This window comes from Pristis pectinata, chromosome 37 (genome assembly GCF_009764475.1).
Source record: "Pristis pectinata isolate sPriPec2 chromosome 37, sPriPec2.1.pri, whole genome shotgun sequence".
Classification (NCBI taxonomy): domain Eukaryota; kingdom Metazoa; phylum Chordata; class Chondrichthyes; order Rhinopristiformes; family Pristidae; genus Pristis; species Pristis pectinata.
The window spans coordinates 563,238-581,281 of record NC_067440.1 but is presented as its reverse complement, the minus strand read 5'-3'; the positions used below and the strand labels follow the sequence as shown (position 1 = coordinate 581,281).

Genomic DNA, 18,044 nt, shown 5'->3' with positions numbered 1-18,044 from the left:
TGCTGAAACAGAGCAGCCTGTGAGTCAGGTGTAACTTTGGCAATTTGTTAACTTGATCAATAGAGCAGAGTGATGGACGACGTCAAAAAGAAACCATTGCGAACTTGAGAGATGAGTTTGACAGTGTTTCAAACAACAATCTTCACTGACTTCTCGGATCATTATCACTTCAACTTTCAAATTTTGCAGTTCCTGTGCAGAACAAAAGATAACTTATTACAACTGGGATTTATCTGGAATGACGTAATTTTTGAAGCTGTTTTGGAAGATATTGAATGTTCATTGTTGCAGCGGGAAAAAAAAAACAAAAGGGTATAAATTAATGGCCGTCAAGATGTATTGGCTCAGATTTACCTTCGGAGATATCGTTGGCAGAGCGAAGACAGATTGATTCTGACACAACATGCTCCGCACATACTACAGTTTCGGGAAAATCTATTATATGATTATCGCTGTTATTGGTGTTACAGTTAACGTCATCAATGAACTTATTTTTGCAGTTTTGTGTGTGAGGTCTTTCGTTTATTTCTGTCTCTGATGGTGTTGTAATACAGATGAATCAGTGGCCGCTCCATATTGTCACAAACCAGCAACAACAGAAACACACTGAGCATGATTCAGTGTTAAAAACTATTTTATTAATTACTACTTATGATAATACGTAAAATAAAAGTAAAAATGTTAGTATGTTAGAATTCAAAAAAATGTTAAACCTTGAACGTTAACCCCAAAACTAAACTCGTCGTGTGTGTGTGTGACAAAGTCCAAAACTCCCAGTTCCGGAATGGTTCTTAAAGTTCAGTTCCGCAAGCCATAAGGTGAAACATGAACAAGGGTTTCTTCAACAACCACCGTTGTCTGAAGATAAGATGTAGATGTTGAAACATAGAGAGAGTAAATACGAAATCCAAATGTTCCACGATGGAACCCAAACGACACTCCAGTGTTTACTCGGTAGTGACTTCCTCACCCCAAAAAGCATCCGAACCGTGGTCGTCCACATATAAATACCTATTTCCTTCTACAGGTCAGCAACAAAGTGAACTCCACCGGATTACTTCCAACTTCCATACATGGATTTCAGTGGCAAACACAGTTATTGTTTCTCATCCATCGATAGAGAAAACAAGCAGGCTGGTGTCTCTCTCCCTTCTCTCTCACTCTCCTTCTTCTTCTGACTTCTTCAACAACGTCATTACGTCCTTTATCTTCTATTGACGTAAGCACGCCCCACACACACATACACACACACTCTCTATCTTAAAGGGACTTTCACTGAGTCCGTAACACCTCCCACCTAAAAAGAAATTTTCCCAAGAAAAATTTAACCGCGCATACAGTTAGTAATTTTAATAATTATCATGCTACACAACTACAGACTATCAGCTTAGTACAGATACATGTTTCCCATTTAACATCGGGCAAGACAATTTGCAATCACATTATCTTTGCCTTTAATGTGAGTTATCATGAGATCAAACTCTTGCAAAATTAAACTCCCGTTTAACAGCCTTCTGTTCTTGTTTTTGACTCGGCTCAGAAACACCAATGGGTTATGATCTGTATACACAGTCAATGTTTTCTGAGCGGTGCAAACATATACACTGAAATGTAGCAAGGCTAAAACAAGCGACAGAAATTCTTTCTCTATGGTGGAAAAATTCTTTTGATGCTCATTAAATTTCTTTGAAAAGTAAGCTACAGGATGGTCAACATCATCAAGGTCACCCTTCTGCAACAAAACAGCTCCTGCAGCTTCATCACTGGCATCTACTGCTAATGAAAATGGCTTTTCAAAGTCAGGTGTTTTGAGCACAGGATGATAGCATAAAATGGCTTTCAGCTTCTCAAATACTTCTTGACAAGAATCTGTCCAAACAAACTTTACTCCCTTCTTCAGAAGATTAGTTAGGGGAAGAGGAATATCAGCAAAATTTTTACAAAATTTTCGATAATATCCAACCATTCCCAAAAATCTTCTAACAGTCCTCGTACCTGTGGGAATAGGGAACTCAGATATTGCTTGAACTTTTGCCTGAACAGGAGCTTGCTTGCCTTGACCTACAACATAACCAAGATACGTCACAGTGACATGGCCAAATTCACTTTTAGCCAAGTTAACTGTAAGGTTAGCCTCAGAAAGTCTTTCAAACAACCTTTCTAACGCAGAGATGTGATCCTCCCATGTATCATTCCCAGTCACTAAGTCGTCAATGTAGGCATCTGTATGTTTTAACCCATGAATCACTGAATTAATCATTCTTTGAAATGTTGCCGGAGCATGTTTCATTCCAAATAGCAAAACATTGTATTCATACAATCCAGAAGGCGTTACAAAGGCTGAAATTTCCCTTCCTCTATCTGTTAATGGAACACACCTGTACCCTTTTAATAGGTCAATCTTTGTAAGAAATTTTGCCTTTCCCACTCTGTCTATGCAATCATCCACCCTAGGAATAGGGTAAGCATCTGGCTTTGTTACAGCATTCACTTTCCTGTAATCTGTGCAAAATCTGACAGTTCCATCAGGTTTAGGTACAATAACACAGGGCGAACTCCAATTTGAAGTAGAATGTCTAATAATATCATTTTCCAACATGTACTTTATTTCCTGATCAACAAGTTTACTTTTTTCCACATTCATTCGATATGGGTGTTGTTTGATTGGTTTTGCATCCCCAACATCAACATCATGGGTAATTATCGATGTTCTGTTTGGAACATCTGGGAACAGATTTTTAAATTTTAAAATTAATTCTCTCATCTGTTGTTTTTGTGAAACTTCGTTTCAAGGTTCTCCATGATATTTTGGTTTTTTAGTTTTGATGGAACAATATTTGGTCTAAATTGGCCTTCCTCAACATCAACATCAGGCATTCGAGAAACAAACTTTACATCATCCACCAAGGCCACAACTGAATCCCTTTCATAATAAGGTTTTGGCATGTTTACATGACAGAGTTGTGTTTTCTTGCGTCTATCTGGTGTTTTGATTATATATGTTAAATCAGTCACTCGAGATTCAATAACATATGGTCCAGAAAAACGAGATTGCAAGAATTATTTTGGCTAGGGAAAAATACCAACACCTTTTGCCCCACTGCGAATGTCCTAGGCCGAGCACGTCTATCAAAATATGTCTTCATTCCTATCTGGCTTGTTTTCAAATTCTCTCTCGCTAGCTGGCAGACTCTCTCCAACCGAGTTTTAAATTTTTGGACATAGTCCAACAGACTCAAGTGCACTTCCTCATTAACCCATTGCTCTCTCAACAACTCCAAAGGTCCTCTCACCCTATGTCCAAATACACGCTCAAACGGACTAAATCCTATTGACTCCTGGATTGATTCTCTAACGGCAAACAAAAGTAAATGGATACCTTCGTCCCAATCCTTGGTGTTTTCAAAGCAATAAGTCTTCAGCATATTTTTGAGAGTAGAATGAAATCTCTCCAGAGTTCCTTGAGATTCTGGGTGATATGCAGATGATACAATCTGCTTTGCTCCCAGCTCATAGTCTATTGGTTGAAAAGTTTTTGACATAAAATTACTACCTTGATCAGATTGGATTTCTTTTGGCAAACCAAACAAGGTAAAAAATTTTACAAGAGCCTTTGACACCGTCTTGGCCTTAATATTTCTCTGTAAATCTAGAAGTGGCACACATGATGGTTAACAAATACTGATTTCCAGTCTTAGACTTTCGTAATGGACCAACACAGTCCACAATCACCTTCGAAAAAGGCTCCCCAAAAGCAGGAATTGGCTTCAAAGGAGCCACAGGGGGTTTTTGATTTGGTTTACCTACCATCTGACATGTGTGGCAGGTTCTACAAAACATCACCACATCTTCTCTCAAACCAGGCCAATAGAATTGTTTCAAGATCTTTCCTACAGTGTTATTCACACCAAAATGACCACCCAAAGGCATACTATGGGCCAGGTTTAAAATTTCATCCCTATAAACTTTTGGAACAACAACCTGATGAATAACTTCCCATTCCTCAGTAACAGGAACATGAGGAGGTCTCCATTTCCTCAATAACACTCCATTTTTGACATAGTATCCAGTTGGCACTTTTTCAATCTCCTCACATGAGAGTGCTTTTCTTTCAATTCTGTCAACTCAGGGTCCTTTGTCTGTTCCACCATAAAATCCTTCCTCGACAAAGACAAATCTTTAAATTCAGGCTCACTATAAGGATGTTGATCCTCCAATGAAGACAGAAAAGTCTCAGATAAGGCATCATAATTTTCTTCCTGTTTCTGACTGTCACAAGGAACTACATCAGACTGCATCGGACTGTCCGTCTTGGCTAATTCTTTAGCTCTAGCTCGAGTCACTGCACATGATGGGTAAACATCTGGATCATTCTCAGACTCCTCAATCTTTGGTTTGGTTGTTAACCGTACCACAGGAACAATTTCTCCATCTGCAAGGCCATTTCCCAATAACAAAGAAACTCCTTCCACTGGCAAACTAGGTCTTATCCCTATCTCGACTGGTCCTTCTACGAACTTTGACTTTTGTCACAAACCAGCAACAAAAGAAACACACTGAGCATGATTCAGTGTTAAAAACTATTTTATTAATCACTACTTATGATAATACGTAAAATAAAAGTTTAAAAAAATGTTAGTATGTTAGAATTCAAGAATGTTAAACCTCGAACGTTAACCCCAAAACTAAACTCTTCGTGTGTGTGTGTGACAAAGTCCAAAACTCCCAGTTCCTGAATGGCTCTTAAAGTTCAGTTCCGCAAGCCATAAGGTGAAACATGAGCAAGGGCTTCTTCAACAACCACCGTTGTCTGAAGATAAGATGTAGATGTAGAAAAACACAGAGAGAGTACATACGAAATCCAAATGTTCCACGATGGAACCCAAACGACACTTCAGTGTTTACTCGGTAGTGACTTCCTCACCCCGAAAAGCATCCGAACCGTGGTCGTCCACACACAAATACCTGTTTCCTTCTACAGGTCAGCAACAAAGTGAACTCCACCGGATTTCAGTGGCAAACACAGTTATTGTTTCTCATCCATCGATAGAGAAAACAAGCAGGCTGGTGTCTCACTCCCTTCTTTCTCTCTCTTTCTTCTTCTAACTTCTCCAACAACGTCATTACGTCCTTTATCTTCTATTGACGTAAGCACGCCCCACACACACATACACACACACTCTCTAAAAGGGACTTTCACTGAGTCCATAACACCTCCCACCTAAAAAAAAATTTTCCCAAGAAAATTTTAACTGTGCATAGAGTTAGTAATGTTAATAATTATCACGCTACACAACTACAGACTATCAGATTAGTAGAGATATATGTTTCCCATTTAACATCGGGAAAGACAATCAGCAATCACATTATCTTTGCCTTTAATGTGAGTTATCATGAGATCAAACTCTTGCAAAATTAAACTCCAGTTTAACAGCCTTCTGTTCTTGTTTTTGACTCGGCTCAGAAACACCAATGGGTTATGATCTGTATACACAGTCAATGTTTTCTGAGCGGTGCAAACATATACACTGAAATGTAGCAAGGCTAAAACAAGCGACAGTAATTCTTTCTCTATGGTGGAATAATTCTTTTGATGCTCATTAAATTTCTTTGAAAAGTAAGCTACAGGTTGGTCAATATCATCAAGGTCACCCTTCTGCAACAACACAGCTCCTGCAGCTTCATCACTGGCATCTACTGCTAATGAAAATGGCTTTTCAAAGTCAGGTGTTCTGAGCACAGGATCGTAGCATAAAATGGCTTTCAGCTTCTTAAATGCTTCTTGACAAGAATCTGTCCAAACAAACTTTACTCCCTTCTTCAGAAGATTAGTTAGGGGAAGAGCAATATCAGCAAAATTTTTACAAAATTTTCGATAATATCCAACCATTCCCAAAAATCTTCTAACAGTCCTCGTACCTGTGGGAATAGGGAACTCAGATATCGCTTGAACTTTTGCCTGAACAGGAGCTTGCTTGCCTTGACCTACAACATAACCAAGATACGTCACAGTGGCATGGCCAAATTCACTTTTAGCCAAGTTAACTGTAAGGTTAGCCTTGGAAAGTCTTTCAAACAACCTTTCTAACGCAGAGATGTGATCCTCCCATGTATCATTCCCAGTCACTAAGTCGTCAATGTAGGCATCTGTATGTTTTAACCCATGAATCACTGAATTAATCATTCTTTGAAATGTTGCCGGAGCATTTTTCATTCCAAATGGCAAAACATTGTATTCATACAATCCAGAAGGGGTTACAAAGGCTGAAATTTCCCTTCCTCTATCTGTTAATGGAACACACCTGTACCCTTTTAATAGGTCAATCTTTGTAAGAAATTTTGCCTTTCCCACTCTGTCTATGCAATCATCCACCCTAGGAATAGGGTAAGCATCTGGCTTTGTTACAGCATTCACTTTCCTGTAATCTGTGCAAAATCTGACAGTTCCATCAGGTTTAGGTACAATAACACAGGGCGAACTCCAATTTGAAGTAGAATGTCTAATAATATCATTTTCCAACATGTACTTTATTTCCTGATCAACAAGTTTACTTTTTTCCACATTCATTCGATATGGGTGTTGTTTGATTGGTTTTGCATCCCCAACATCAACATCATGGGTAATTATCGATGTTCTGTTTGGAACATCTGGGAACAGAGTTTTAAATTTTAAAATTAATTCTCTCATCTGTTGTTTTTGTGAAACTTGTAAATGGTCCAACTTCGTTTCAAGGTTCTCCAGGATATTTTGGTTTTTTAGTTTCGATGGAACAATATTTGGTCTAAATTGGCCTTCCTCAACATCAACATCAGGCCTTCTAGAAACAACCTTTACACCATCCACCAAGGCCACAACTGAATCCCTCTCATAATAAGGTTTTAGCATGTTTACATGACAGAGTTGTGTTTTCTTGCGTCTATCTGGTGTTTTGATTATATATGTTAGATCAGTCACTCGAGATTCAATAACATAGGGTCCAGAAAAACGAGCTTCCAAGGGATTATTTTGGCTAGGGAAAAATACCAACACCTTTTGCCCCACTGCGAATGTCCTAGGCCGAGCACGTCTATCAAAATATGTCTTCATTCTTATCTGGCTTGTTTTCAGATTCTCTCTCGCTAGCTGGCAGACTCTCTCCAACCGAGTTTTAAATTTTTGGACATAGTCCAACAGACTCAAGTGAACTTCCTCATTAACCCATTGCTCTCTCAACAACTCCAAAGGTCCTCTCACCCTATGTCCAAACACAAGCTCAAACGGACTAAATCCGATTGACTCCTGGATCGATTCTCTAACGGCAAACAAAAGTAAATGGATACCTTCGTCCCAATCCTTGGTGTTTTCAAAGCAATAAGTCTTCAGCATATTTTTGAGAGTAGAATGAAATCTCTCCAGAGCTCCTTGAGATTCTGGGTGATATGCAGATGATACAATCTGCTTTGCTCCCAGCTCATAGACTATTTGTTGAAAACTTTTTGACATAAAATTACTACCTTGATCAGATTGGATTTCTTTTGGCAAACCAAACAAGGTAAAACATTTTACAAGAGCCTTTGACACCGTCTTGGCCTTAATATTTCTAAGGGGTATTGCCTCTGGAAATCTAGAAGTGGCACACATGATGGTTAACAAATACTGATTTCCAGTCTTAGACTTTGGTAATGGACCAACACAGTCCACAATCACCTTCGAAAAGGGTTCACCAAAAGCAGGAATTGGTTTCAAAGGAGCCACAGGGGGTTTTTGATTTGGTTTACCTACCATCTGACATGTGTGGCTGGTTCGACAAAACATCACCACATCTTTTCTCAAACCAGGCCAATAGAGTTGTTTCAAGATCTTCCCTACAGTTTTATTCACACCACAATGACCGCCCAAAGGCATACTATGGGCCAGGTTTAAAATCTCATCCCTATAAACTTTTGGAACAACAACCTGATGAATAACTTCCCATTCCTCAGTAACAGGAACATGAGGAGGTCTCCATTTCCTCATTTACACTCCTTTTTGGACATAGTATCCAGTTGGCACCTTTTCAATCTCCTCACATGAGAGTGCTTTTTCTTTCAATTCTGTCAATTCAGGGTCCTTTGTCTGTTCCACCATAAAATCCTTCCTTGACAAAGACAAATCTTTACATTCAGGCTCACTATAAGGATGTTGATCCTCCAGTGAAGACAAAAAAGTCTCAGATAAGGCATCAAAATTTTCTTCCTGTTTAGGACTGTCACAAGGAACCACATCAGACTGCACCGGACTGTCTGTCTTGGCTAATTCTCTAGCTCTAGCTCGAGTCACTGCACATGATGGGTAAACATCTGGATCATCCTCAGACTCATCAATCCTTGGTTTGGTTGTTAACCGTACCACAGGATCACTTTCTCCATTTGCAAGGTCATTTCCCAATAACAAAGAAACTCCTTCCACTGGCAAACTAGGTCTTATCCCTATCTCGACTGGTCCTTCTACGAACTTTGACTTTAAAATCACCCTGTGTAAAGGGACAGACATGGTCTCACCTGTAACACCTCGTACTAGATTTACTTCACCAGTGTCACTTTCTTCACCAAAATTTAAAACACTGTCCAGCAAGAGAGATTGACTAGCCCCAGTATCTCTAAGAATTTTCACTGGCACCTGGGGTGACTCATCATTCAGTGAAACAAAACCCTCTGATACATACGAACGGAATTCTTTTCTCACCTTCTCCAACTTTTCCGCTTTTCCCTCTTGCAAGGACTGATCTTTAACAGCATCTCCTAAACCTTTTTGATTTTTAATTGCCTGAAAGCAAGCATTGGGCCCAGCTTCCTTCTTTTTCTTCAAAAGGGCACAATTAGATATCACGTGGCCAGGTTTCCTACAGTAATAACAAGTACGCTCAATAGGTTTCTCCAGCCCTGGCTTCTTTTCATCTTTTCCTTTTTGATTACCTCCTAATTTAATCTCTGGTTTACCTGGATTGTCTTTGTAACTCTTTTGAAAGGTTTTAGGTTGTCTCCATTTGGATTTATGGGTTAAATCATAATCATCTGCCAACCTAGCAGTTTCTTGTAAAGTTTCCACTGCCTTTTCATTTAAATATGTTGTTAATTCAGCTGGAACACATCTTTTAAAGTCTTCCACTAGTATCAATTCTGTCAATTTATCATAATCCCCATCTACATTTTTAGCCAGGCACCATCGTTCAAAACATATTCTCTTTCCATTGGCAAATTCCATATAAGTCTGATCTGCAGATTTCCTCAAGTCTCTGAATTTTTGTCTATAAGCCTCAGGGACCAATTCATAGGCCTTCAAAATAGCTTGTTTTACCTTGGTATAATCAGCTGCATCCTCAACAGACAAAGCAGAATAAGCTTTTTGAGCTTTACCTTTAATCACACTCTGTACCATAAGAGCCCATCCTTTCCTTGGCCAGTTTGAACTCACAGCAACCTTTTCAAAATGTTGGAAATACTGATCAACCTGATCTTCTTCAAACGGAGGGACTAATCGAACCTCCCTGCTGGCTGAAAAACCATCATCAGAATCAGATTCCGAACTCCTACGCTTCATTTGTAACTCATGCTGCCTCTTTTTCTCCTCGTTATCCAGCTCCATCTGCTTCATTGCTAGATCAGCCTCTATCTTCATCTGAGTTATCTTTTGTTCGGCCTCTAATCTCTTTTGCTCTCGTTCAGCCTCTATCTTTAACTGGGTTTGTTCTCGTTCTGCTTCTATCTTTGCCAGCTGCACCTGTGCCTCAGAAATTGCTATTTCACTGCCAGGAAACTGTTTTAACACTTCCTTCTCAAACACCTTCTGTTCCACATAATGGCCAACTATCAGTCTCTGAATATCTGCCTTTTTCATAGACTGCTTTACTTCTGTAAGGTTTAGCCTTGTAGCAATCTTTATCAAATCATCCTTTTTCGCCACCTCCAATCCTTTTTGGGTTGGTGACTCCAAAAATGCCTTAATATCCATTGCTGCTGGTTTCCACACACACAAGCCAATTAAAAAGAATTTATCAGACCTCCCTCAAAAATCTTTGGATTGAATCCCGAACATATCTCGTCAATCTGGGGTACAATCCCAGACGACACTCGTTAACCTTGGGAACTATCCCGGACGAGCCCCCAATTTTGTCACAAACCAGCAACAAAAGAAACACACTGAGCATGATTCAGTGTTAAAAACTATTTTATTAATCACTACTTATGATAATACGTAAAATAAAAGTAAAAAAAAATGTTAGTATGTTAGAATTCAAGAATGTTAAACCTCGAACGTTAACCCCAAAACTAAACTCTTCGTGTGTGTGTGTGACAAAGTCCAAAACTCCCAGTTCCGGAATGGTTGTTAAAGTTCAGTTCCGCAAGCCATAAGGTGAAACATGAGCAAGGGCTTCTTCAACAACCACCGTTGTCTGAAGATAAGATGTAGATGTAGATAACCATAGAGAGAGTACATACGAAATCCAAATGTTCCAAGATGGAACCCAAACGACACTTCAGTGTTTACTCGGTAGTGACTTCCTCACCCCGAAAAGCATCCGAACCGTGGTCGTCCACACACAAATACCTGTTTCCTTCTACAGGTCAGCAACAAAGTGAACTCCACCGGATTACTTCCAACTTCCATACATGGATTTCAGTGGCAAACACAGTTATTGTTTCTCATCGATCGATAGAGAAAACAAGCAGGCTGGTGTCTCACTCCCTTCTCTCTCTCTCTTTCTTCTTCTAACTTCTCCAACAACGTCATTACGTCCTTTATCTTCTATTGACGTAAGCACGCCCCACACACACATACACACACTCTCTCTAAAAGGGACTTTCACTGAGTCCATAACACTTTAAAATCACCCTGTGAAAAGGGACAGACATGGTGTCACCTGTAACGCATCGTACTAGATTTACTTCACCAGTGTCACTTTCTTCACCAAAATATAAAACACTGTCCAGCAAGAGAGATTGGCAAGCCCCAGTATCTCTAAGAATTTTCACTGGCACCTGGGGTGACTCATCATTCAGTGAAACAAAACCCTCTGATACATACGAACGGAATTCTTTTCTCACCTCCTCCAACTTTTCCGCTTTTCCCTCTTGCAAGGACTGATATTTAACAGCATCTCCTAAACCGTTTTGATTTTTAATTGCCTGAAAGCAAGCATTGGGCACAGCTTCCTTCTTTTTCTTCAAAAGGGCACAATTAGATATCACGTGGCCAGGTTTCCTACAGTAATAACAAGTACGCTTAACAGGTTTCTCCAGCCCTGGCTTCTTTTCATCCTTTCCTTTTTGATTACCTCCCAATTTAATCTCCGGTTTACCTGGGTTGTCTTTGTAACTGTTTTGAAAGGTTTTAGGTTGTCCCCATTTGGATTTATGGGTTAAAGCATAATCATCTGCCAACCTAGCAGTTTCTTGTAAAGTTTCCACTGCCTTTTCATTTAAATATGTTGTTAATTCAGCTGGAACACATCTTTTAAAGTCTTCCACTGGCATCAATTCTTTCAATTTATCAAAATCCCCATCTACATTTTTAGCCAGACACCATCGTTCAAAACACATTCTCTTTCCATTGGCAAATTCCATATAAGTCTGATCTGCCTTTCTCATAGACTGCTTTACTTCTGTAAGGTTTAACCTTGTAGCAATCTTTTGGGTTTTTTCGCCACCTCCAATCCCTTTTGGGTTGGTGACTCCAAAAATGCCTTAATATCCATTGCTGCTGGTTTCCACACACACAAGCCAATTAAAAAGAATTTATCAGACCTCCCTCAAAAATCTTTGGATTGAATCCCGAACAAATCTCTTCAATCTGGGGAACGATCCCAGACGACACTCGTTAACCTTCGGATTGGATCCCGAACAAATCTCGTTAACCTTGGGAACTATCCCGGACGAGCCCCCAATTTTGTCACAAACCAGCAACAAAAGAAACACCCTGAGCATGATTCAGTGTTAAAAACTATTTTATTAATTACTACTTATGATGATACGTAAAATAAAAGTAAAAATGTTAGTATGTTAGAATTCAAAAAAATGTTAAACCTTGAACGTTAACCCCAAAACCAAACTCGTCGTGTGTGTGTGTGACAAAGTCCAAAACTCCCAGTTCCGGAATGGTTCTTAAAGTTCAGTTCCGCAAGCCATAAGGTGAAACATGAGCAAGGGTTTCTTCAACAACCACCGTTGTCTGAAGATAAGAAGTAGATGTTGAAACATAGAGAGAGTAAATACGAAATCCAAATGTTCCACGATGGAACCCAAACGACACTCCAGTGTTTACTCGGTAGTGACTTCCTCACCCCAAAAAGCATCCGAACCGTGGTCGTCCACATATAAATACCTATTTCCTTCTACAGGTCAGCAACAAAGTGAACTCCACCGGATTACTTCCAACTTCCATACATGGATTTCAGTGGCAAACACAGTTATTGTTTCTCATCCATCGATAGAGAAAACAAGCAGGCTGGTGTCTCTCTCCCTTCTCTCTCACTCTCCTTCTTCTTCTGACTTCTTCAACAACGTCATTACGTCCTTTATCTTCTATTGACGTAAGCACGCCCCACACACACATACACACACACTCTCTATCTTAAAGGGACTTTCACTGAGTCCGTAACAATAGGCATTGGTCGCAAGTTCTGTGTTCATTCAGAAATCCCAGCTGTGATTTATTCTGTTGAATTAGTCAAAACGTAATGAACAGATCAAAAATAGGCAACAATGTATTCGAAGGAGAGGGCTAGGGATTGCAGAATCATGGAACGCAATTATTGATTCAACATTTCGATGCCGATGTCAATTAAAACGCCAATAATCCTGCACGTCCGAGACCATGCTGGTGGCCGACTGCCGTGGTTTCCCATATTAGCGGATGTTATTCCTTTTTTTAGTTCCACTGAACTATTTAAATTCAATTTTAAACATGTGACGCAGTATTGTACGGAACATTACAATGATGCCAGTAAAATTAAAGGGAACGTGCGAACTGGGACCGCGGTGAGATTCAGGGAAGTTCAGGAAACAGAAACTGTGAGCCAGATACCGAATAATCGGAAGTTCCAGGTGGCTTGATAACGGATGATCCGAGCTTTTAGTGTACCAGGGTTTGTCTCCACAACCAAATATCCGTGAACTGAAGAGGGAGTGTCGTTATCGGCACTGGTTCTGGAGTCTGTTGGAGGTCATGCTGGGTAAAGGACAGCTCTTGAGCAACAAGAATTTACCACAATGTCCCGGTTACAGTGATTCTAACTTTCCATTTAAAGTAGCAGTTTTAAAAAAACGTACTGTATATGCCCGAGGTTTCGTACGAAATCTGGTCGCATGCCATTAAAACAGAAAATACCATATAAAACTCAGCAGGTCAGGAGCCATCGGCGGTATCCTGTGTCAAATTTCAATGACTGAGGCCAGTAACCCGGCAACGTAACACTGCGTTTCAGTTCCTTTAACCACTCCTCAGCCAGGTGCGACTCGCAGTATCTGCATCGGTGGGATTGTAAGCTCCTGTAACCGGATTGAAGAACCTGCTGCTTCTGAACAAAAATGCTGTGTCGTGATAATGAAGACACAACCGTAAAAATGGCTCAGAACTTAACCACTCCTCACTGAAACAGTGCATCGTAGTATTCAGTGTTGGCCATATGACGGTACAGGGTTTGTCTTGTTCTGATTCTTTGGTCGTGGATGCTGTTTGGAGAGATGGGGGGTGTCAAAGATATAAAATTATGGGCAGGATAGATAAGATAAAGACAGGGTAGTTGTTTCCACTGGTAAGTGAGACTTGTACTTGGGGGCATAGCCTCAAACCACGGGGGAGTAGATTTAGGATGGAAATCCGTAGTACCGCTTTTCACAGAGAGTCGTGAATCTGTTGAATTCTCTGCCCAGGGAACCAATAGAAGCTACCTCATTAAATATATTTACGACACAATTAAATAGATGTTTGCATAGCCGGGAAATTAAAAGTTATGGGGAAAAGGCAGGTAGGTGGAGCTGAGTCCATCGACAGATCAGACAGAATCTTATTGAATGGGGGAGCAGGCTCGATGGTCCATATGGCCTCCTCTTGCTCCTATTCCTTATGTACATTAAATCTTACTTAATCCAACATTCTTCGGGCATTAGTGGTGTCGAATAAATACTTCTTCTGGAGTTTAGAAATTATTCCATGAATACTCTGATTCACCTTCGATTTACTTTTTTTGAAGGAGGTTACACATTTAAATGCATTTTATTTTTTTTTGTGAACCCAGCATATTTAATGGGAGAGCTGGCTACAGAGACATCTAAGTTTAGAGGAAGCGTAGTGAAGAGAACTGGATCAGTCGAAAGAAGGCACAGACAAGGGAGATGCGGTGAATGTAGGGAGAACCTGGGAACGTGAAATTATGTGAAGTGCAAGAACGGAGCCCCGGTGTGTGGAGAGAGAGAGCGGGAAACCTTGACCGCCAGAAGTTTAAGGGAACGTGGGAATCAGGAGCGGGGACCCAGACGCCAAATCATCAGGCTGTAGATTATTGGAGATTTACTGTGCAGAAAAGCCCAGAATTCCGTTTGATGCTTTCCTCGTGTCCCAGCCACAGCCCTGAGCAATGTGCCGAGCTGAATCTTATAAATTGTTTGACGTCAGATGTTGCCAGCCTCAATATTGCAATAAGATGAAGTGATTCTGGCATTCTAGAAGTATTGAACAGAATTTGTTCACTATCCGATATTTTTCTATTCATAATCCAACATAATTTTAATTCCCTTTTTATGGCGTTATATTGTAGGATGACACTATATTTTCCAGTGTGCTCGGCACGTTTAATATAATCAGGAAACAAAAGGTTACGAAACGTTTGAAATGAATGTGGGCATGTGATAAAGAAATCCGGACGAGTTTCAAATGAGCACGGGAAGCGAAATTGCGATATACTGGAGAGCGGAAATGGAAGACCCGTAAGTGGAAGGGTTCTTGTAATCTGCATACAGCGAGCCAGATACGGAACCATATGGCTCTCCCGATACTTTGATGGCGGTTTATCGGGGTTTCACTCCAGGCCCCTCTGCTGTCAGCACTGCTCCACTCCTGGTATCACTTCAAATAGGCCCGGAAATACGCATTGGAGCAGGATCTAATTCGTGTTAATTAGCTAAATTGGCTAAATTGACATATAATTGACTTGATGGTAGGAAGCAGAAGGTGATGGTGGAAGGTTGTTTCTCGGGCTGGTAGCCAATGAATGGCGGTGTGCCTCAAGGATCGGTGCTGAGCCCATTGTTGATTCCCATCTTTATCAGTGATTGAGTCTCGTTAGTACAAGGCGTAGTTTATAATTTTGCAAATGAAACTAAAACAGTTGGTAACGCTGACAGTGAATAAGGCTATAAAAATTACGGGGGATCTTTATCAGCTGCATAACTGACCCGAGGAGTGGCAAATGTAGTTTATTATAGAATCAAAGAACAGTACAGAACAATACAGACCCTTCGGCCCACAGTGTTGTGCCGACCTTTAAACCTCGCCTAAGACTATCTAACCTCTTCCTACCACCTATCCCTCTATTTTAAATTCCTTCATATGCTTATCTAGCAATCTCTTGAATTTGACCAATGTACCGGCCTCCACCACGACCCAAGGCAGTGCATTCCACGCCCCAACCACTCTCTGGGTAAAACGAAGCTTCCTCTGATATCTCCCTTGAAAAGCGCACCCATTAATTTAAAGCCATGCCCTCTTGTATTGAGCATTGTCGACCTGGAAAAGAGAAGCAGGCTGTCTACTCTGTCTACTCCTCAATATTTTGTACACCTTTATCATGTCTCCTTTCATCCTCCTTCTCTCCAAAGAGTAAAGCCCCTTAGTCTGTCCTCATAATGCATACTCTCTGAACCAGGCAGTATCCTGGCAAATCTCCTTTACACTCTTTAATTCAAATAAGTGGGAGGTGTTACATTTTGGAAAGTCAAATCAAAGTAGGATTTTCGTTGTGAACGCTATGGCTCTGGGGGTTCTTTAGAACAGAGGGAGTTCAAGTACATGGTTCCCTGAAGTTGGAGTAACGGTTAGACAGGTTGGTGAAGATAGTTGTTGGCAAGTTGGCATTCAACAGTCAGGGCATTGAGTATAGAACTTGGGAGGTTATGTTGCACGTAAGAAATTCTCGTGAGCCCACACATGGGAATATTGTGTTAAGTTTTAGTCAGCCTTGCCACGGGAAAGTTGTTATTGAACTGAAAAGAATGAAGGAAAGATTTGCAAAGATGTTGACAGGATCCAGGGACTAAGTTGTACCGAGAGGTTCGAGAGGCGAGGACTGCTTTCCTTGCAGCCTTGGAGACAGAGTGTATAAATAGGGTGCACAGAAAGGGTGAATGTACTCATCCATTTTTTGCCCCAGGATTCGAGAATCAAGAACCAGAGCGCACAGGTTGAAGGTGAGTGCGGGAATATTTGAGAGCAACTTGAGGAGCAACGTTTACGCAGAGGGTAGAGCGGGTATGGAACGACATTCCAGAGGAAGTGGTTGAGGCAGGAAAATAACAACGTTAAAAGGCAGTTGTACAGGTACATGAATAAGGATGGTTAAAGGAAACGCAGGCAAATAGGAATGGTGAGGATGGCTATGCTTTTCGGTATGGACGAGTAAGACCAAATGGCCTGTTTCCGTGTTGTATGACTCTATGACTCTAAATCAGGGTCTGATTGTTGTTAAATTCAGCCTCAACTGTCTTGGATAAGATCCAATGAGCGCTTAGCCAGTAATTTCAGTCAGTCTTTCATTACTTTGCTTTTCCAGTGAATTTAGTGGCGATTATAATGCTGCCCCGCGGAAAGAGCGGCCTCTCCACCTGCACCACTCGCTACCTGGTGACCATGGCGAAGGCGGATCTACTGACCATCGTCTTTGACGTCATACTGTGGCTTGTTAGTTGTTATTATGTCCCTGGAACCTTCCTGGACATCACCCCTGTGTGCAGTGTTATTAAGGGCATGGGATCTGCAGCTACCGACCATTCTGTGCGGTTCACCGTCGCTTTCACTTTTGATCGATATATCGCCATTTGTTGCCAGAAAATGAATACAAAATATTGCACCGGGAAAACTGCGGCTGCGGTTCTGCCAACAGCCGTTATATTATCTTTAGAAAATGTCCCCTACTGCTTTTTATATCAATCTGGGATGGTAAACAACAATGTACCCTGGGACTGTTTTGAGAAGCTGAACTACACTACGGATCCCGGATGGGTGGAGTTTGATTGGCGGGATACAGTCCCAAAGCCATTGCTCCCGTTTTTATTAATCCTCCCTCTCAACACACTGACAGTCAGACATGTTTTGGTGGCTAGTCGCGTCCGCAAGTGGCTGAGGGGTCAGAACAAAGGGTAGAACAGCAATGACCCGGAGATGCAGAGCAGGAAGAGGTCCGTGATCTTACACTTCACCATATCCGGAAGTTTCATTCTTCCGTAGTTAGTGTATGTTGTCGATTTCCTTTATTACATAATTGCTTGTCTGGATCCCAATACTTACAGCGACGCCGAATTCATTTTTTCACAGTCTGGATAAAGTTGTGGTCTTTAAGTTGCTGCACAAACACGTTTGTTTATGGTGTAACTTAGTCCAAGTTCAGAGAGCAGTTCACTAACGCAGCAAAATATCCGCTGACCTCATTTATTCGATTAATTAATAAATAAAACAACTGAGCTTTGCCCACATACGAGTCTTAGTGTTTTAAATCCTGGTCCCGTATGATTGGCCGCTGAGTTGAACGCGCAGCAATGCGAAGAAGAATAGAAAGATCCTGCACCGAGTCCTACACTGTCCCATTTAATTCTCCCCTCGTTGCTGACTCCAACCCGTTTCTACTAATCATTTGCCTTCCAGGATCAATTTATACCCTCCCGGTCAACCTGCACACCGGCCCACTTTTGGGATATAAGTGGGAATTGAATCACCACTGGAATTGAACACAGAAACAAAGGTGTCCGGATCTAACCTATTTTACTGCTGTTGTTGGGCAGCATCTCTGTTAATTGCATTGCTCCGATTGTTGAAG

General features: G+C 40.9%; 1 long non-coding RNA gene across 1 annotated transcript; it reads left to right on the top strand.

Annotated features, from left to right (window-relative positions):
* Positions 1-758: 758 nt before the first annotated feature.
* LOC127586567 (uncharacterized) lies at positions 759-12,466 on the top strand. The gene is made up of 3 exons (XR_007958708.1): positions 759-818; positions 4,771-4,981; positions 12,357-12,466. It is a non-coding gene; the product is annotated as an uncharacterized LOC127586567 (long non-coding RNA).
* The last annotated feature ends 5,578 nt before the right edge of the window (positions 12,467-18,044 follow it).